Source organism: Schistocerca nitens, chromosome 1, assembly GCF_023898315.1.
Source record: "Schistocerca nitens isolate TAMUIC-IGC-003100 chromosome 1, iqSchNite1.1, whole genome shotgun sequence".
Lineage (NCBI taxonomy): Eukaryota > Metazoa > Arthropoda > Insecta > Orthoptera > Acrididae > Schistocerca > Schistocerca nitens.
Window position 1 is genome coordinate 584340887 of NC_064614.1, and position 21115 is coordinate 584362001.

General features: G+C 42.6%; 2 non-coding genes across 2 annotated transcripts; one reads left to right on the forward strand and one right to left on the reverse strand.

Annotated features, from left to right (window-relative positions):
- Positions 1–17033: 17033 nt before the first annotated feature.
- Trnaa-agc (transfer RNA alanine (anticodon AGC)) lies at positions 17034–17106 on the reverse strand. The gene has a single exon. It is a non-coding gene; the product is annotated as a tRNA-Ala (tRNA).
- Positions 17107–17280: 174 nt separating this feature from the next.
- Trnaa-agc (transfer RNA alanine (anticodon AGC)) lies at positions 17281–17353 on the forward strand. The gene has a single exon. It is a non-coding gene; the product is annotated as a tRNA-Ala (tRNA).
- Positions 17354–21115: the final 3762 nt, after the last annotated feature.

Genomic DNA, 21115 nt, shown 5'->3' on the forward strand with positions numbered 1-21115 from the left:
TAATTTTTAATAATAGTTCTGTAAATATAAGGTAAAATGCGCAAATTGGGAGGGCAAAGAAATTTAGGACTATTGTAGGTGAAAATCCAGCACACTCAAGAACAAACAGAGATGGTGAAAGACTGATCAATATGTGTAAAATATTCCAGTTAAAACTCATGCCCACACATTTCCGCAAACTACCAAGAAAAGCCAAAACTTGGAGACATGCAAATCCAAACCTAGGAGAATTTCAACTGGATCACGTAGCCATACCTAAAAGGTATATCACGGAAATTACCAATGTTAAAACAGTTAGAAATGGGGAATTCGATTCAGATCATTATCTCTCTAAGATTAAAATAAAAATTTTCCCATCTAAAACAAAAAAGGCGACTAAGAAAGTGATCAGATACGACACCACTACAGCTAATATAGAAAACAGAAAAAATTTGAGAAGAAATTGAGACAAGTAAAGAGGGTGATCTTCAGATGAAATAACTCAAGCAGCAGAGAAAACTTGAGGATTGGCCAAGAATAAAAAGAAGACATGGTGGAATGAGGAGTGTGAAGAAGCAGTGATACAAAGAGCTCAAAAATGGAGAAAATGGAGATGTTCGAAAAACGAGGAAGACTTTGAACAATTCGGACAACAAAGAAAAGAAACATCAAAAATAATCAGGAAAATCACAAGACACTTTAAAAATTCCCAGCTTATTGAAATAGAAGAAAATTTCACCAAAAATAATACTAGAAATTTTTACCAAACCTTTAAGCACATACTTAATGGACACCAGGCACCAAGTATTTGTTTCAAAGACGAAAATGGCAAAATGGGATTAAATAACAAAGAAAACTGTGAAATTTTAGCAAAATGTTTTGAAAAGCTTGTTAAACTGTCCATTTCCAACAGATTAATTAGAATTTCCAGTGACACCTCAAAACCTAGAGGAAGACTTCCCACCAACAGAGTTAGAAATTCATGAAGCCATGAAAACACTCAAAAACAATAAGGCAAGTGGTGAAAACAGCAGAAGTATTGAAGTGGTCAGAACCAAAAATCAAAGTATCTACAGCTGCTTTTTGAGAACATTTGGAAAACTGAAAAGATTCCAGTTGAATGGAAAACAGCATTAATCCACCTGCTACATAAAAATGGAGACAAATAAAACGCCAATTATTACAGAGGAGTGGTACTTCTGCCAGTGGCATACAAAATACTTTCCTGAAAAGAGTGGTAAATACATTAGACAAATACCTGGGAGCATATGAGGGCGGTTTTCGAAAAGGAAGATCCCGTGCAGAACAAATTTTTAATTTCAAGTCAATAATTCGCCACAGAATGTTAACCAGCAAACCAATAATAGTGTCATTTATTGATTTCAAGAAAGCATTTGATTGTATAGACAGAGAAACGATAGATAAGTTAATTATGGAATTTGGTGTTAAATCAGAATTACCAAATATAATTCATGAAACACTAACAGGTACAATATGTAAAGTCAAATTTATGGGAGAAGTATCTCAGCCATTTGAAATAAAAACTGGTGTTAGACAAGGTGATGGCTTATTATCTTTACTGTTTGTGTTCTAGAAAAAATTGTAAGGATCTGGAATTCAGAGCTAAAAAATTAAAAAATTGAACCAATAACTCTGGGAAGGAAAACAAATGGAATTCAGGTAAACTGATTGGCTTTTTCGGATAGTTTTGCAATACTTCCAGAAAACCTGACAGAAGCAGTTACTCAAATAAACCTGGAAAAAATAGCAAACGGAACTGGTCTCAAAATTTCAGCTGAAAAAACAAAATTCATGACAAATATAAAAAATGCGCCAAATTCATAAAAACTCAAATAGGTAAAGTAGAGCGAGTAAATAAAGTTAAATATCTTGTAGAAACTATATAACAGAATGGACTAGAAAAATCTGCAATAGATGTAAGAATTAACAAAATGGAAAGAGCATATGGTTTAACCAAAAACATTTACAATAAGAAATATATATCTAGAAAAACAAAACTAAAACACTACACCACAGGGGTACGACCAGAATGTTTGTATTTGAATTCCTAACGACGAACTATAAGATGGACAAATTAGAGGTACTGGAAAGAAGGATTATTGGAAAAATAATGGGTGCAATAAAAACTTCAGTAGGTTGGAAAATAAGAAGTCATGAGGAGATCTACAAAAATATAGAGAAAATATCTGAAGTAATGGCCAAACGAAGATTAACCTTTTTGGACACATCTACCGAATGGACGGATATAGACTAACAAAACAAATACTCCTATATTTCTGGAAGAAGAAATCGACAACAGCATGGATTACAGAAGTAAGGAAAGATCTAGACAGAAACAACATCAAAGAATCAGAAATAGCAGAAAGAAACCGTTTTAAAAGTAAAATACTAAATTTGGAAGGCTTTCAAAGCAGAAGAAATAAAATATGGGGAACAACATGGACAGAGGAAAGGAAAGAACTTCATGGGGAGAAAATGAGGGAATACTGGAAAAATAGGAAACAACAAGAAAGGAAGAAGAGGAACTGAAGTTGTTAACGTGATCCTGTTAGTCAATACGATTGTAAAAAATGCAGAATTCCAAGCATTTTGTCCCATATCCCAGCAATTTAGAAATTTGCTCCTAAGACTACGTTTATAGGATTTATAGAAATAAGTGTAAAAAATTTCATAACTCTAGTCTTCATAAATTCTGAGAAAAAGATACATAAACTTTAGGAAATGCAATTTCAAGTTCAACCTAATGGTTTTTCTTACGTCACCTCTTCTGAAGGTCCTAGATTTGTACTCAGCATCCTGTTTCCCTTTAAGACTTCTCTTCTGGTTTCTTGTTTTCTGACTACTTTTACTCTGCCAGGTCTTCAACTGACCTTTCAGCTGCACAGAGGCATTGTAAATCTATCTTTCTCAAGGTGTCTAGAGCTAAATTTCTTATCTTAAAGCCCGTTGTTTCAAATACCTTCGTCCTCCCATCATTAAATATAAGAACTGCATCATAAGTTGCAGTGCTGACAACTGCAGCAGATAAAAATGAGGCACTGTTTCCATATGAATGAATTGGGAGGCTCATCTGAATTCTGTGTTTTGCCGTGAACACTACGAATCCGATTCACAGATGATCTATGAAACAAAAGAGTACATACCACAGCCGCTTAGATATATCCCATGCAAGTTTGCTTGAAAGTAATTCACGGAACCTTTGTTCACCGAGCTGGTACTGAAGTATTGCTTCAAAAAGTGGGCTTAACAGGAAAGTTATTATCATCATCATCATCGTCATCATCATCATCATCATCATCATCATCATCATCATCATCATCATCATCATCATCATCATCATCATCGTCATCATCGTCATCGTCGTCGTCATCGTCATCGTCGTCGTCGTCGTCATCGTCGTCGTCATCGTCGTCGTCATCGTCGTCGTCATCGTCGTCGTCATCGTCGTCGTCATCGTCGTCGTCATCGTCGTCGTCATCGTCGTCGTCATCGTCGTCGTCATCGTCGTCGTCATCGTCGTCGTCATCGTCGTCGTCTTCTGTCACCAGTGTTCTGCCCAAAGGTAGGTCTTCACTAGGTAACTCTCCATGGTCTCTTGCGTTCTGCCATCCTCTTCCGATTCGCGTAATTTCCACTTCCCTTTATGTCGACTATAGTCTTATTTCTACTTCTTCCTCTCAATCTCCTCGCACGAAGTAGATCTTCCAAAGCGTCTGTTAACAGGCACTCCCATCTCATTGCATGTCTCGTCCAGTACTTCTCCCTTTCTCTTATAATCTGCAGCTGCATTCTTCCCTCACCAACAATTTCCAAAACTCTTTCGTTACTGACTCTTTCCATGCAGCTTATCCTCTCCATTCTCCTCCACATCCACATCTCAAACTCTTGTAGCCTTTCTGATCCTCTCGTCTCAGTGTCCATGTTTCTGCCCCATAGAGTGCCACAGTTGAGACAAACACTTGCTAGGTCTTTTCCTCAAACTTTATCTAGTTTGCCACATAATCTCCTCTTTGTATTGAACGTCTCGTTGACTGAAGCAGTGCGAGTTTTCACCTCCTGGTGGCATCTCAGGTCCTCAGTAATAGTACCTCCAAGGTAGTTAAATGCTCTTACTTGGCTATTAACAACTTGTCCGATCTTTATACATGCACTCCTTACTTTGACGATCACCATCGTCTGTTTTTGCTGTATTGATTCTTATCCCATATCCCACACAAGCATCATTCAGATTTTTTAGCACTTTATTTACAGTTCGTTCACTTCCTGCCACTAATACCACGTCATCAGCAAGTCCTTCCGCCAATCCACACTCCTCTTTTTCCATACAAGCCTTTCACAATAATCTCTTCCAGATATAAATTTAACAATAAAGGAGAGAGGCAATATCGCTTCCAATGCTGCTTCCTTCACACATTTCATTTCCAGTCATTCTTATTTTCTGTCGTAAATAAACATTCTGTACCAGTCGTCTCTCCTTCCAGTGTACTCCATGCCTCTTCAAAATATTCATCAGCTTGGTCCGTCGTACTCTGTCGAAAGCTTTTCTTATACTAATTAACACAGCAAAAATGGCTACTTTTCTCCATGTATCTTTCTCCTATTATTCTTAACAGACCAGTAGCCGCGAGGGTTTAGCCGAGCAGTTTAAGGCGCTGCAGTGATCGACTGTGCGGCTGGACCCGGCGGAGGTTCGAGTCCTCCCTCGGGCATGGGTGTGTGTGTGTTTGTCCTTAGGATAATTTAGGTTAAGTAGTGTGTAAGCTTAGAGACTGATGACCTTAGCAGTTAAGTCCCATAAGATTTCACACATATTTGAACATTTTTGAACAGACCAGTAGCATCTCTTGTTCCTTTTCCTCTTCTAAATCCAAACTGTGCCTCCCCAATCCATCTATCCTATTTGCGATACAGTCTGTTCATCACTCTCAGCAGTACTTTAGCAGCATGAGAAATTAGGCTGATAGTCCTATGCTCTTCACATTTTTAGGTATTTCTCTTTTTCTCAGTTGGTATCACTACCGTTGCAAGAAAGTCATCGGGCCATTCCCCTTTGTCATATATCTCGAGTCACGTATTTAATTACTTCTCAGGCGCTGCGGATGCGATTTCATCACTGAAACTCTGGGAAATTATTGTCCACGAGTTCTCCTAATAGATAAAAAATAAACTGAAAATTGATGTTTTCGGTCAATTTCCCCTCCCCCCTCCCTCCCATAACTCATTGAGTTACTAACATTTTTCCCCATAGGTTTTTTATTCCCATTTTGTTCTGTATTGTTCGTTGACTTTTTCCTGCCGGACGTCTGTTGACACTCATTCAGGTTGTTCGTTGATCCGTTCACTCAGGTTTTTTTTATTACGGAGGGTAGCTAAACCCTCTGACCGAACACGCTGAGCTACCGTGCCGGAAGCTACAGTCGACCGTATATGCACTGTTTAAATTTATGAAAATCATCATATTGTGTCTTACACACTTTTCTCAAAATGACATAGTTTTTTGATCGGTATTCTTTACTAAACTATCTTTAATATTTATTGAAGTGATAAAGAGTGAAGATAATACTGCTTTAAAAGTTTTTTTTGGTGTGGCATACTCGAAAAAATGCAACGCCACTACACTATTCTTACACTCATAGTTTTCTTCTTCCTTGTTATGCACACTACACAATGTCTGGAAGCTGTGTTCTTGAGAGGTTTGGAGGGGAGGGGGGGGGGGGAGGGGGGGATAAACCTAACTCAACCTGAAAACAATTGCTTATAGTTCGCAAAACACTGTGAGAAATCGAGTGTGTTATACAACACCAAACAGATGGATTTGAAAAAATGGTTCAAATGGCTCTGAGCACTATGGGACTTAACTGCTGTGGTCATCAGTCCCCTAGAACTTAGAACTACTTAAACCTAACTAACCTAAGGACATCACACACATCCATGCCCGAGGCAGGATTCGAACCTGCGACCGTAGCAGTCACGCGGTTCCAGACTGAAGCGCCTAGAACCGCACGGCCACACCGGCCGGCCACATACCGATTTCACAGCTTTCCAATGGTATCTATTAACAGGGAAGAAGAAGCTACAACCGCTCGGCCTCTCTCACAGACGGAAACATAACATCGGACTTGAAACTTGCGACCGGCTGTGAGCCGGCAGTATAAGGCGATGGGTTGAACGCCGCTAGCCAGCGCTGCCCTCATACCGCGCGCTGCCCGCCGGCCGCCGCAGCTCCGCCTTCCGAAACGAGTGCCCTCGCACGTCGCGTGCAGAAGCGGCCGTTTGTCGTGCGCACTCGCCGCTGCGCTACTCTTCTGTTCCGCGGAAGAAGCGCACCGTTCCGCGCCGCACAGGACGGGACGGCTCTGCTACAAAAAGACGGCCCGGGGATGCGGGCCGGCATCAAAGGCCCGCCAGGAACGCTTTGAATTTTATTTACAGGTCGGCCGCATACCGGCGGCGCGGCGCTGCCTTCCCCCAAACTGCCTGCCTCTGATGTGTTTTCCTCCAGAAAAATTCTCTCCGAATTGGCGGCCTCCCTCACGTACAGCTGACATCTCGCTTTGTGTCTGGGCTGACGGTGCGTTAGTCACGTTATGCTTCTTTTTTTGTCACTGCGTACATATCTGTTTTTTGTGGCTGTCCTTTGGCATTACAAAATGTGATACAGCAGCCGATTTATATCCGTTCTCACTAAGAAGGGAGCATTACCAAGTGTCAATAAACGATCTTGATGTATGGAGGGGACAAAATAGTCCAACAAGTATTCTTTTGTTTCTGATCAGTCTGAAAGAACTGTTTAAAGCATCGATCCCGAGGATAAGGAACTTCTTCAGCTGGTGATCCCAAAGGGGTCGATCGCACACGTACAGTCGCGGAATGTATGCGGTTGTCGATGTTGAAAGAACTTCGTGAGAACGTTTTCAGATACAGTTCTGTTGAACGATTATGATGTCAGTCTCCACTTGAGAAACAATCTAGTCAAACTACAGTCGCTAGTACACAAACAATTCTCTTCGACAAGGCTTACCTATGTACTGAAATATGCCTGATACAAATGAGATTCTTAGAAGTTCACTCGTGACAAATTGAAAATTTGTGGTAAGTTCCTAGGGGACTATACTGCTGAGGTCATCGGTCCCTAGACTTACACACTACTTAATCTAACTTACGCTAAGGACAACACACCTACCCGTGACCGAGGGAGGACTCGAACTCCCGACAAGCAGAGCCGCACGAACCGTGGAAAGGTACCCATGACCAGGCGGCTATCCCGCGCGGCGTGACAATTTGAAATCCTCCCATATATTGTTTTATATTGTCTTCTCCGTCGTGTGTATTACCTGAAGAAATTTCTTTCCTTTTATGTGCATGTTGTAAGAAACGTTATGTATTGAGCATTTCCTTAAAGATTATTGTCATTATTGTAATTATTTTCTATCATAAAATGAGTTACTTATACAGGGGTTGCCCAGAAAGTAATGTCCTGCATTTTTTTCTTCATCAATTCTTTACTGAATAGAATGGGAATTACACACACCAAAGAATGGTGTTTTATCTACAAACCCTATTTTTCCACGTAATCTCCATCCCGTTCTACGGCCTTCCTTCAGCACGAAACAAGGACGTGTATGCCCTGTCGGTCGGTATACAGACTTTCGGATATCCAAGAGTGCAGATAATTGCATCCACACTTCCCTTGCTCATTGACAGATGCAGCGCCAACTGCCGAGTCGTAATGCATCTGTCCTCGCGAATGACCTCATCAGCTCGCAGCAACATGTCAGGTGTGACAGCCGTGGACGCTCTCCCCCGACCGCTGCAAATCGTGAAGCTCCGCCGAACCGCCTTCTGATGATCTCACCCTCCGTGCCCAGCGATTAACTGTACTTTTCTCGACAGCAGATGCTCCATGGACTTTGCTCGAGCGTTTCTGAATATTCCCCAAAGTTTCTTTCTCTGCGCTGAGAAATTCAATGACGGCACGTTGCTTCTAACGTACATCACCTATAGACGCCATTTTGAAACTGTCCTGCAACTACGTTATCTGTCGGAAGTGATGGAAACTTGGCGCGCTCACTTATTAGACTTAAAATAATACATGCCTAACATTCCGCATTCATAGCGTTGTTTTCGGCTGAGAAAAAAATGCGATGCATTACTTTCATGGGCAACCCTCATGGTTTTCAATTAACATAATATACGAGGCCTGTTCAGAAAGTAAGCTCCGATTGATTGCCAAATTGAAACCACAGTGAACATCAGAAATGTTTTACTTGTAACAATTAGCTACACCTTTCAGCTACTTCTCTACGTAGTCGCCGTTCTGACTTAGACTTTTGTCATAGCGTTGTACCAACTTTTCAATAGCCTCATCATAGAAGGCAGCCGCCAGTGCTTTCCGCCAATTCTCCACGCTGGCCTACACCTCGTTGTCTGTGTCAAAATGTTGTTTTCAAAGACAGCGGTTCATGTGACCAGAGATGAAACTCAGGGGGAGACAATTGCGGACTGTATTGAGGGTAATCTCACATTTTCATTTGAAAACGATGCAGGAGCATCTTCATTGCCCCTGCAGAATGCGGCTGAGAATTGTCTTGAAGAAGAAACAGCACGACAGTTATGTAATGTTAGCTGCATAGCTTCAGGCGAAATTTCTCACCAGGCCCACGTACTTGGCGGCAGACACTATTTTCTAGACATCTTTACGCACTCACTGCGAGCTCAGAAATGAGAAGAGCGACGTGATGCTAACTGGGGTTATACTAGAGACACTACCCAACACATCTGTGCAAAGCTTTATCGGATTTTCATAGTCGTTTCCATTTCGCGACCGATCGGAGCTTACTTTCTGAACGCCCCTCGTATATACGTGAAACGATATATATAAAAAAAAAAAAAAAAAACCATGAATGTAACACGTAAAATAAAAATCTGACATTTGTGTCAGGAAGTCGTTTCTGAAAGTATTTGTATGGAGTGTAGCCATGTATGGAAGCGAAACATGGACGATAAATAGTTTGGACAAGAAGAGAATAGAAGCTTTCGAAATGTGGTGCTACAGAAGAATGCTGAAGATTAGATGCGTAGATCACATAACTAATGAGGAGGCATTGAATAGAACTAGGGAGAAGAGAAATTTGGGGCACAGCTTGACTAGAAGAAGGGATCGGTTGGTAGGGCATATTCTGAGGCATCAAGAGATCACCAATTTAGTATTGGAGGGCAGCGTGGAGGGTAAAAACCGTAGAGGGAGACCAAGAGATGAATACACTAAACAGATTCAGAAGGATGTAGGTTGCAGTAGGTACTGGGAGATGAAGCTTGCACAGGATAGAGTAGCATGGAGAGCTGCATCAAACCAGTCTCAGGACTGAAGACCACAACAACATGTTAAAAATACTCTGACAGCACACTGTGTGCAGCTTATTTTCCAAAAATGGTATTTCAGAAACCGACTTTATTACATAGCAGTGTACGTGGCTTGAAAGCGTCTTTAATTTATGTTGTAACAGAACGTTTCACTTTTCAACATTAATTAATGGTGCTGGGATATTTTGTAAAATTTCAAATCAATTACAAAAGCTAATTATACAGTTTTGAATAACATTGATTACTTATTAACTTTTATACGAAAAATATTTTTATATATCATCATCGTATCGAAGATATTTCCTCTAAACCTAAATTGCCAAATTACATTTCGGGCTATTTTTTGCCTCTTACAAGTGAAATTGGGCAAAAACAAAAAATAAGTATTGCACTACTTTTCCCTTATACACACCCGCCAAATCTCATCAAGATCGTTTATAGGCCCTTTGGAATGTTCCCTTGTAAGTCACGGACTGCATAATTGGATTATTCCACTCACATGTTTATATGCAAGCGCCAAATGTGGTGGAAGCGTGACTTATCATTAGAAATGTCTCCATGACTCATGCTATCCGACGTTGTGTGGGATATGACTTCCCGCACCAGTTTCATTAGACGTCCTCCAATTCCATTATTAGATAACCGAGGAGAAATTGCTTTCAGGGTTTTGTATATGCCCTATTTTTCTCTTAAACAAATGTTTTGCTAAACATAAATGGTGTTTCAAAAATATGTATCTGCGTTCACGTGTTTATATCTGTACTAATAATAAAACCGTAAAACCGACGTGTCTATTTCAACACGCTAATCTCCAAAAGTACTGAACGAATTTTCATGGGGTTTCCACAGATAACTTGAGTGGAGCTTGAGACAATATGTAGGCTTTATTTCATCACAATCTGATAACGGAAAAAAATTTATAGTGATTTTAGTGAAAAAATAAAATTACTGAAAGTTTACGAGCTTACCGAGTATCGCACCCGATTTGCGACTGGTTAGGAGACTTCCTTGCAGATAGAACTCAACACGCTGCTCTTAACGGAAGAAAATCGACAGATGTAAAGGTAATTTTCGGGGTACCCCAAGGAAGAGTGATAAGACCGCTACTGTTTAAAACGTATATTAATGATCTAGCAGAAAGCATTGGAAGCCGTTTAAAACTATTTGCCGAAGATGTGGTTGTCTATAAGAAAGTAGCAACGCCCGGGGATTGATGAATGGTGCACGCTCTGGCAGTTGACCCTGATCGTAAATAAATATAACGTATTGCGCATACACAGGAAAATAAATTCTCAGCCGTATAACTACAATATGGATGGCAAAATGCTGCAAATAGTATCCACCGTGTAATCTAGGAGTAACTACCCGGACAGACCTTAAGTGAAATTACCACGTATAACTAATAGATGCCAGACAGATACATAGGAAGAATCTTAAGGAAAGGTAAGTCATCCACGAAGCAAGTGGTTTATTGGACAGATTCTTGAGTATCTTTCATCTATCTGGAATCCTTGCCCAGTAGAACTGATACAAGAGATAGAGACGATCCAGCGAAGAGCGGCGCGTTTCGTCAAGGGTTCGTTTAGTGGGCGCGAGAGCGTTACAGAGATGTTCAACACACTCCAGTGGCAGACTTTACAATAGAAGCGTAGTGAATCACGGAGAGGTTTACTATTGAAATTCGAGAGAGCACTTTCGCAGAAGAGTCGGTCACCGTATTATTTCCTGCCACATACATCTCGGTAATGAGCACGGCGAGAGAAATTGAATAATCAAAGCTAATACAGAAGCTTACCGACAATCATTCTCCCACGCCCCATTCGCGAGTGGATCGGTATCAGGTGGCAGTTCTCGAAGTACCGCCCGCCACTCACCGTTAGGTGGATTGCGGAGTATGATACAAATGTAGATTTCAAGTCTTATAACGTGACATAGGGAAGGATATTTACAATTTGAAAAAGCTGTTTACTCTTTGACGTTTGAACTGTATCGTATTTATGAAAATGCGTTTATTGACTGATATGTTCTACATATTACGATTCAACGTAATGAAGACAATGCTTATGCAATCCTCAACGTGTTTAACCCTTTCGTGAGCCGTGGGAAACATGCTTCCCACTACAATGAACTCGCTCCTAATCCCGTGGGATTCACAGTTCCCACCTCTGTACGATGCTACCACCTGGTGAACTGTATAGGGTACTGCTTCCAGTCGGAAGTTCCCGCCGTTTTTGCTGTACCTTCGCGCAGAGGCATTGTATAGCTGAGTGTTGCTCTGTAGAGGAACCTTTCAGTGCTGTTTGCGTGACATTTTGTGATTTTTTTCCTCAAAGCTATAGTATAAGGTAAATACTTTTGATTTACCCAAATTTATTAAGGAAAACGTACAATTGGAACGAGGAGAGTTCCAGTTTGAAACAAAAGGAGCCATTTCTGCAGCAAAATGAATGGATAACCGTCCAGTCACTTTCCTGTCCTCAATTCATGACCCATGAGAAACAGCAACAGTGAATAGGAAAAACAAGGATGGTACTAGCACAGAGATTTCTTGTCCTGAAGTTGTGGCAGAATACAACAAAATAATGGGTGGTGTCGATAAGTTTGATCAATTACGAGAAAGGTATTCTATTGGCAGACGTTCTGTAAAATGGTGGCACAGAATATTTTATTTCCTGGTGGAAGCTGCTGCAGTGAACAGTTTCATCCTGTGGAAAATAAGTAAAAGAGAAAGTGGACAGCATGATCAGCTCACATAGAGGATCCATCTAGCCAGAAAATTGATCGCTGGCTTCTCATCCCAAAAAAGGCGTGGACAAAAACCTGTCTTTCTGGCAAAAAGGTGTAAAGTAGCTGAAGATTTTCGTCATGTGGCTGTAGGGGAGCATTAACCCATTTTAGGAGAAACCTACTGGACGTGCCGTCATTGTAGTACCAATGCTGCGGAAAAGAGCACTCGCTGTGTTTGTACATATTGTGAAATACCACTTCGCATAGACCCATGTTTAAGAAAATTTCATGGCAAGCAATTGTGAACAATCATTGTAACAAGAGAAGTAAATTTATCAAATAAATATGACATACACTCCTGGAAATGGAAAAAAGAACACATTGACACCGGTGTGTCAGACCCACCATACTTGCTCCGGACACTGCGAGAGGGCTGTACAAGCAATGATCACACGCACGGCACAGCGGACACACCAGGAACCGCGGTGTTGGCCGTCGAATGGCGCTAGCTGCGCAGCATTTGTGCACCGCCGCCGTCAGTGTCAGCCAGTTTGCCGTGGCATACGGAGCTCCATCGCAGTCTTTAACACTGGTAGCATGCCGCGACAGCGTGGACGTGAACCGTATGTGCAGTTGACGGACTTTGAGCGAGGGCGTATAGTGGGCATGCGGGAGGCCGGGTGGACGTACCGCCGAATTGCTCAACACGTGGGGCGTGAGGTCTCCACAGTACATCGATGTTGTCGCCAGTGGTCGGCGGAAGGTGCACGTGCCCGTCGACCTGGGACCGGACCGCAGCGACGCACGGATGCACGCCAAGACCGTAGGATCCTACGCAGTGCCTTAGGGGACCGGACCGCCACTTCCCAGCAAATTAGGGACACTGTTGCTCCTGGGGTATCGGCGAGGACCATTCGCAACCGTCTCCATGAAGCTGGGCTACGGTCCCGCACACCGTTAGGCCGTCTTCTGCTCACGCCCCAACATCGTGCAGCCCGCCTCCAGTGGTGTCGCGACAGGCGTGAATGGAGGGACGAATGGAGACGTGTCGTCTTCAGCGATGAGAGTCGCTTCTGCCTTGGTGCCAATGATGGTCGTATGCGTGTTTGGCGCCGTGCAGGTGAGCGCCACAATCAGGACTGCATACGACCGAGGCACACAGGGCCAACACCCGGCATCATGGTGTGGGGAGTGATCTCCTACACTGGCCGTACACCACTGGTGATCGTCGAGGGGACACTGAATAGTGCACGGTACATCCAAACCGTCATCGAACCCATCGTTCTACCATTCCTAGACCGGCAAGGGAACTTGCTGTTCCAACAGGACAATGCACGTCCGCATGTATCCCGTGCCACCCAATGTGCTCTAGAAGGTGTAAGTCAACTACCCTGGCCAGCAAGATCTCTGGATCTGTCCCCCATTGAGCATGTTTGGGACTGGATGAAGCGTCGTCTCACGCGGTCTGCACGTCCAGCACGAACGCTGGTCCAACTGAGGCGCCAGGTGGGAATGGCATGGCAAGCCGTTCCACAGGACTACATCCAGCATCTCTACGATCGTCTCCATGGGAGAATAGCAGCCTGCATTGCTGCGAAAGGTGGATATACACTGTACTAGTGCCGACATTGTGCATGCTCTGTTGCCTGTGTCTATGTGCCTGTGGTTCTGTCAGTGTGATCATGTGATGTATCTGACCCCAGGAATGTGTCAATAAAGTTTCCCCTTCCTGGTACAATGAATTCACGGTGTTCTTATTTCAATTTCCAGGAGTGTATATTGAAAAAGTTGTTTTTGTCATTTAACTCCAAGGAAGGGCAGTGGGAAGAATACTTCCCACCTTGTTGTGTGACCTCACTTTCACAGTTGGAGCAAATCTGGTATTCTGTATGATAAATATACCTATCTGTTAACTACTATCTGCTCTCCATTCATTAAAAAAACTGCTCAATAATTTTGCCCACGAAAGGGTTAAGCCACGCTCCAGTATTAATATTATAAAAAGCGAGAGTAACTGCCTCTTGCGTTTTCACGACTGAACTGCTGAACCAATTTCGATGAAATTTGGTATGGAGATGATTAAATCCTTCGGAAGAACATAGGCTTCTTAAAATAAAGAGAGAGAGAGAGAGAGAGAGAGAGAGAGAGAGAGAGAGAGAGAGAGTGAGAGAGAGAGAGAAGAAGAAGAAGACGAAGAAGAAGAAGATAATCTACCCCTAAGAGTGTGAAGTAGGGCATGGAACATTATGAACCTAAATTATTTTAAAAAATATTAAATTTTTTGCACAGTGTCCATTTTGTAGGCTGTATAGTTACTTCAGTAGCACGGTGCTCGGCATAGTGACGCTCGTATATCACCGCGTCGTGTCGTGTATTGGAACATTGAAGTGGTGGGAAGGTGAGGGGAGGGAAGGCCGGCGCACATTCCGACCTGTGCTTACCTGAACAGGCAGACATGTGAGCGTAGCTGACATTATTGCACCTACAACAGCTTACTCACCATCACTTATCGTAAGCAAACTATTGATATGCGAGCACAGCTGCCGGTAACAGCTAATTTTCAATATGAGTGGTGAAGACGAAAACCTGGAGCGAATTTTAACTTGCACAGAGGACAACAAGCGGTTCTAGGCCCTTTAGTTAGAGCCGGCCGCGGTGGTCTCGCGGTTCTAGGCGCGCAGTCCGGAACCGTGCAACTGCTACGGTCGCAGGTTCGAATCCTGCCTCGGGCATGGATGTGTGTGATGTCCTTAGGTCAGTTAGGTTTAAGTAGTTCTAAGTCTAGGGGATTGATGACCTCTGATGTTAAGTCCAATAGTGCGTGGAACCATTTGAACAGAGGACAACAAACTTTTTATTTTCAACACAACCACGACATTTTACAAGGGTTTAACTTTCACATGCATACACGTGCAACATTGGCGTACTTTTTGCAATTACGTTTAGTATTTACGTTTCACAAATATTCAGTAACATGTAGACGATAGTGAAACTCGTCCTATGGTGTCTGTAGTTACGCATCCACTGCTTTGATATGCAAATTCTCAGTTCACTCAAAGTTCCTGGAAGGAGAGGCATATACTGAATCTTTCACAAACCCTCACAAAACAATCACACATTGTGAGTTCAGGAGACCTTGGACGCCAATGCCGCAACGCGAGATCCTTACTTCAGACATCTCATTCTAACAAACGCGCCTTCTTGCAGCTGTCATTGCGGTGGTGCGATTGAAAAATGAAATTGCATGTTCTCACAATTGCATGATATCCAGCAGTTCCAGGGGCGTCGTTACTGTAACCATCCTTCTCTCGAAAATCTCCTCTCAGGAAAAGACACAAAATACTACGAACATTTTGGAGACTCATTCTCACGGTCAACTATAGTATGTGGGTGCCATGTTCCCCATTTTCTTACGTTATGTGGATTCTCTTTTCCATTTGAATGGAACGTATTCTCATCACTGAACACTAACGTGAAATGAAATTATCTTCCTAACACCACACCTTGCTGTTAAACTGATGAAGAAACTACATCAACTTTAGCTTGTTTCGTACGAAATACGAGCATCGCCACGAAACGCACCAGACACATGAACTGTGCCTAACTCTCGGCTGGCATGGTGAGTGGAATTCTGTGGACTAGGTGGAAAATTCTGTTGTATACGCTCTACTTCATGAACGAAACTAACGTAAACAACGAGTGTGTCGAAACTGCGGCAGTAGCAGCGCCGCACTCCCGGCAGAAAACACGTCGCACAGTTGTAACTGAATGGAGAACACAAAATGTCTTTTGCTATCGTAATCTCGATTCGACATACACTTGGCGATGAACGGTTGTATAAGCGCCAGGAAGACCCATATCGGTAACCACCAAAACTGGAACTGCCACCAAGGTAAACTATTAGTTTCGATGCGCAAGTTAAACTTTTCCCCTGCTATATATTTCAGTCATGCACACCGTTCGCTTGCGAGACGTCTCTTGCTTGAACGCAAGAATATAATAGTATTACCATGTATCAGCATTATCCTTAATTTAAGAGCATGAGTGTATTCCAGCTTGTTGGAACAATCAAGTGTCTGTCTTCTGCAGCCACCTTCTACGAGTGTCTGCTGTAGTAATCCTCAGCCGGCCGAAGTGGCCGTGCGGTTAAAGGCGCTGCAGTCTGGAACCGCAAGACCGCTACAGTCGCAGGTTCGAATCCCGCCTCGGGCATGGATGTTTGTGATGTCCTTAGGTTAGTTAGGTTTAACTAGTTCTAAGTTCTAGGGGACTAATGACCTCAGCAGTTGAGTCCCATAGTGCTCAGAGCCATTTGAACCATTTGTAGTAATCCTCAATCCATCGAACACACAACGCACAGATGCGAGAGGCGAACACCACCCTGACAACTAGAATAGCGGCTCCCCATCCCTCTGCAAAGGTCATTGCTTATCAGTCCGCTGCAGAACTTTCCTATTTATTCCTCACTTCAACTGCTGCATCTTCATTGGGGCAGATGCAGTTGAATTACTTCGAGGGCACAAGTTTTTATAAGGTGCCTGGCTTGAAGAGATATAATGACTTCATTCTCAGATGCCCTACCTCTTTACGCAGTGTGTATCATCGTCTCCAGAATTTAACCCAGTGCACCTAAGACAGTGTTTGTCGGCCATTTTCTGAATAACAGAATTTCCATTGTTAAAAGTTTTACTGTTCATTGACCTCTTAGGAAAGCGTCTTTATAATGTAAAGGTAAATTCCGTCTACAGGTCCTTGTAGGCACAACGGTACTGGCCGACCGCAATGGCGTCATTGGATGCGGTATGGAGGGCCTAACCTCATGCCATTACACATCAATAGAGAGAGGATCAGTTTTTTATACGGTTACGAAAAAAGTCGCAACGCAAAAAATAATTAATGAAAGGTAATGAACTTTCGGGAACACGTTTTTCCAAAATCGTATCTGGAGGCGCCGGGTATCGATCCCGGTACCTCTCACATGCTAAGCGAGCGCTCAACCATCTGAGCTACGCCCCCAGCTGCTTGAGATTTCCTGGTAACACAAAGTCTGTGTGCGTGGCCGAGGTTTCGCTGGCACGCATGGAGGCAGTGGCCGACTGGGTGGGGAGAGAGGTGGGCGTGGTCGGGCTGGCACCCAGGGCGCTGACCTGGAAGCGGGTGTAAGACGTCGAAGCACAAACTCTCATGTCTGGGGGCGTAGCTCAGATGGTAGAGCGCTCGCTTAGCATGTAAGAGGTACCGGGATCGATACCCGGCGCCTCCAGTAGCTGTTTTGTTGACTGTTACAGCTCTGTGTAGTGGTGTGACGCGTGACAGATTAAGAGTCTCCGTAACAAATAGATTGCCTCAGTGACAGCAGAAGAGTTCTTCGGTCTTATAGGAAGACAGATAGCGACGCATGTGTGTAGACGGAAGGGCGCGATCGAAACCTGTAGGCTGGGACATTTTAAACAGTCGTGATTATCTTGTTACATAATTACCGAAACATCATCTTCCATGGCGCTAGAAGAAACAGTGAAGTACTGAGGAGCATGAGCTTTAAACGGCTACAAGCAACAGGACCCGAGTAACATAGATGATACACAGAAAACTTGCGAAAACTCGTTACCGTCCATATAAGTGCTGTTTGCATAGTTTAACATTTGAAAAGATTTCTACGGTGAAATTTGCAATTTTATTATAAATTTTATTTGTATCTGTTACCCTAATTTATGTAATTTCAGCGTTTTTATTTCAGGGTAAATGATGGACTCTGCCTAGTTACAAACATAATTTACAACTCATGACTAAACAAGAGGTTGTACAGAGTTTCAGGGAGAGCAAAAGGGAAAAATTGACAGGAATGGGGGAAAGAAATACAGTAGAAGAAGAATGGGTAGAATGCTGAAGATTAGATGGGTAGATTATATAACTAATGAGGAGGTATTGTATAGGATTAGGGAGAAGAGAAGTTTGTGGCACAACTTGACAAGTAGAAGGGATCGGTTGGTAGGACATGTTCTGAGGCATCAAGGGATCACCAATTTAGTATTGGAGGGCAGCGTGAAGGGTAAAAATCGTAGAAGGAGACCAAGAGATGAATACACTAAACAGATTCAGAAGGATGTAGGTTGCAGTAGGTACTGGGAGATGAAGAAGCTTGCACAGGATAGAGTAGCATGGAGAGCTGCATCAAACAAGTCTCAGGACTGAAGACCACAACAACAACAACAATTCCCTTTAAGCGTCCTCAGCGGTAAGGGAAAACAACCTCAGCTGTCTCGACAAATATAATGTAGGTAACTAAGTTGGTAAGACACTAATCTTTCAAAAAGGTGAGAGCAATGCTGACAGCTGTTTTTGAGTTTATGAAAATCCTTCCAAATCTTTTTGAGCTCATGCATTTCCTCCACAACTCTTCCATTATTATCCATGATCCTCAGGCACTCGCTTCTGTCGTTCCTCTTATTTCTTACCAGTACTTTACACCATGGTAAGAAATAAGAGGAACGACAGAAGCGAGTGCCTGAGGATCATGGATAATAATGGAAGAGTTGTGAAGGAAATGCATGAGCTCAAAAAGATTTGGAAGGAGTACTTTGAAGATCTGTTGAATGCCGCCAAGCGGGTAACTAACAGCAATGGAGAGCCTAAGGCAGCAGACGATTATAATAGTGGGGAAATTGATGATCTAACTTGGAATGAAGTGGAAGAAGCCATAAAGAGGATGAAAGGGGGCAAGGCACCGGGTTGGGACGAAGTAACAGTGGATATGATACGAGCAGCAGGAGAAGTAGGAACCCAGTGGCTATACAGAGTGCTGAGGGTGGTGTGGAAGGAGAACAGAATTCCTGAGGATTGGAAGAAAGGAATTATAGTCCCGATCTTCAAGAAAGGGGATAAAAGGAGATGTGAGAACTACAGAGGAATCACCCTGCTATGCCACTGTGGAAAAATCTATGAAAAGATCCTGGAGAAGGGAATAAGAAGCAGTATTGAAAGTAGACTGCAAGAGGAGCAGTATGGTTTCAGACCGGGAAGATCAACAACGGACCTCATATTTGCGGTAAGGCAACTGCAGGAAAGGCACTATGAGTACGGGAAGGACTTAATCATGGCCTTTTTAGATATTGAGAAGGCGTATGACAGTATCTGTAGGGACAAGCTCTGGGATGTGCTGAACGCAAAAGGGATAGATGAAGAGATAACACGAAAAGTCAGAAAAATGTATGAGGGAAGTGAGAGTTGTGTGAAAGTGGGGAGGGAACGTACTGCATGGTTCAAGCTGGAAAATGGGCTGCGACAGGGAAGTGCACTTTCGCCTTTATTGTTTATTATTGTTATGGATGAAATCCTACAGCAAGTATCAGATGCAATTGGAGATCATAAAATGAAAGCAGTGCTTTTTGCCGATGACCTGATGTTATGGGGAAATTGCGAGAAGGAGGTGCAAGAGCAGTTAGATGCATGGGAGGCAACGGCAGCACAATATGGAATGCATTTCTCTGCAAAGAAAAGTGAAATAATTGTCACAACAAGGAAGAAGAATAGGCCAAATGTGGATATAACTTGTGGAGGGGAAAAACTACAAGTGGTAGAGAACTTCAAGTACCTGGGAAGCATGATTGAAAGTAAGGGGGAAACGCAATGGAAATAAATGAAAGGTGCAGAAAAGCAGGGCAGTTCTACAAATGCATTAGGGGGCTTATTTGGAGCAAGGAGGTGCCACAGAAATCCAAGGGAATTATATACCGAACCTACTTTGTCCCCATATTGGCATACGGAAGTGAGACATGGGTAATGCACAAAAGCGACAAAAGTAGAATACAGGCTAGTGAAATGAAGTTCCAGAGGAGCAGGTTGAGTGTAACAAGACGAGACAGATTGCGAAATTTGTATGTGAGGGAAAGACTAAAGGAGGAACCAGTACAGGACAGGATAGAAAAATCAAGACTGCAGTGGTATGGACACATGAAGAGAATGGATGAGGGAAGAATTCCAAAGAGGATGTTTGATCTGCAACTGGAGGGGAAGAGGCCCAGAGGAAGACCAAGAGATAGATGGGTGAAGGGAGTGAAGGAATGTGTGACGAGAAGAGGAGAGAACTGGACGAAGGTGGAAGAGGGGGAATGGTGGAAAGAAAGAACACGATGGAGAGGCTTGTGTTCCCGACAGACCCAGCCAGTGGCTGGAAACTGTCCAAGATGATGATGATGAAAATCAGACAGGAGAGATTCTGGGCTGTGAACAAGTGCTTCTAATAAACCGACGGCAAAAATCACACCAAAACATAATTATTGTACAGCAATGAAATTTCGGGAACACATTTTTCTACGTAATATAATTGAGTGATTGACATTGCAAGATCGCAGTTAAATGCAGGCGCGAGATAAGCCATTGCAGATGTGAAATGCTGGCACATTAATAGCCGGTGTAACCGCCATAATGCTGAAAGCGAGCATGCAAACGTTGCATGGGGGCTTAATTAAAATAAAATGAAAATAATTTTAATTTTCAGTATTTTTGCTTTAGTAGCTGTCTGTCCGATTACGAAGTCTCGTAAACGGTTGGCCCTGACTAGTATTATTACGCTATCTGACTGCATAGAACAACAACAAAGAATGAAATGAAAATTTTCGTTAATACAATTAATTAATTAAGTCCCCAGCAACTATAAAACCTACGAAACCAAAGCACAAGTATAACTGTTCTGTGTGTGGAAGTGAGATTCAACGTACGCATCTGGCACGGTTCTTCTTCAACAACACATGAATTTTTAAATATCATTTATACTGAATTAATTAAAGAAAATAGAAATACCATAATTACTCAAAAAAAACAGAATTACACTCTAATCCAAGAACACAAGCCAGATGCTTTGTTGACTGAACCTGTAATGAAGCATTATTTACGACATTAAATAATGAAAAATAAATCAAGTTTCGTTACCTTCATATATTGACCAAAATCACTCTAATCATTACAATATATCTCCACAACGACTCGCTATTACCACATCTCAACAAGAACTTTTCAGTATCACATC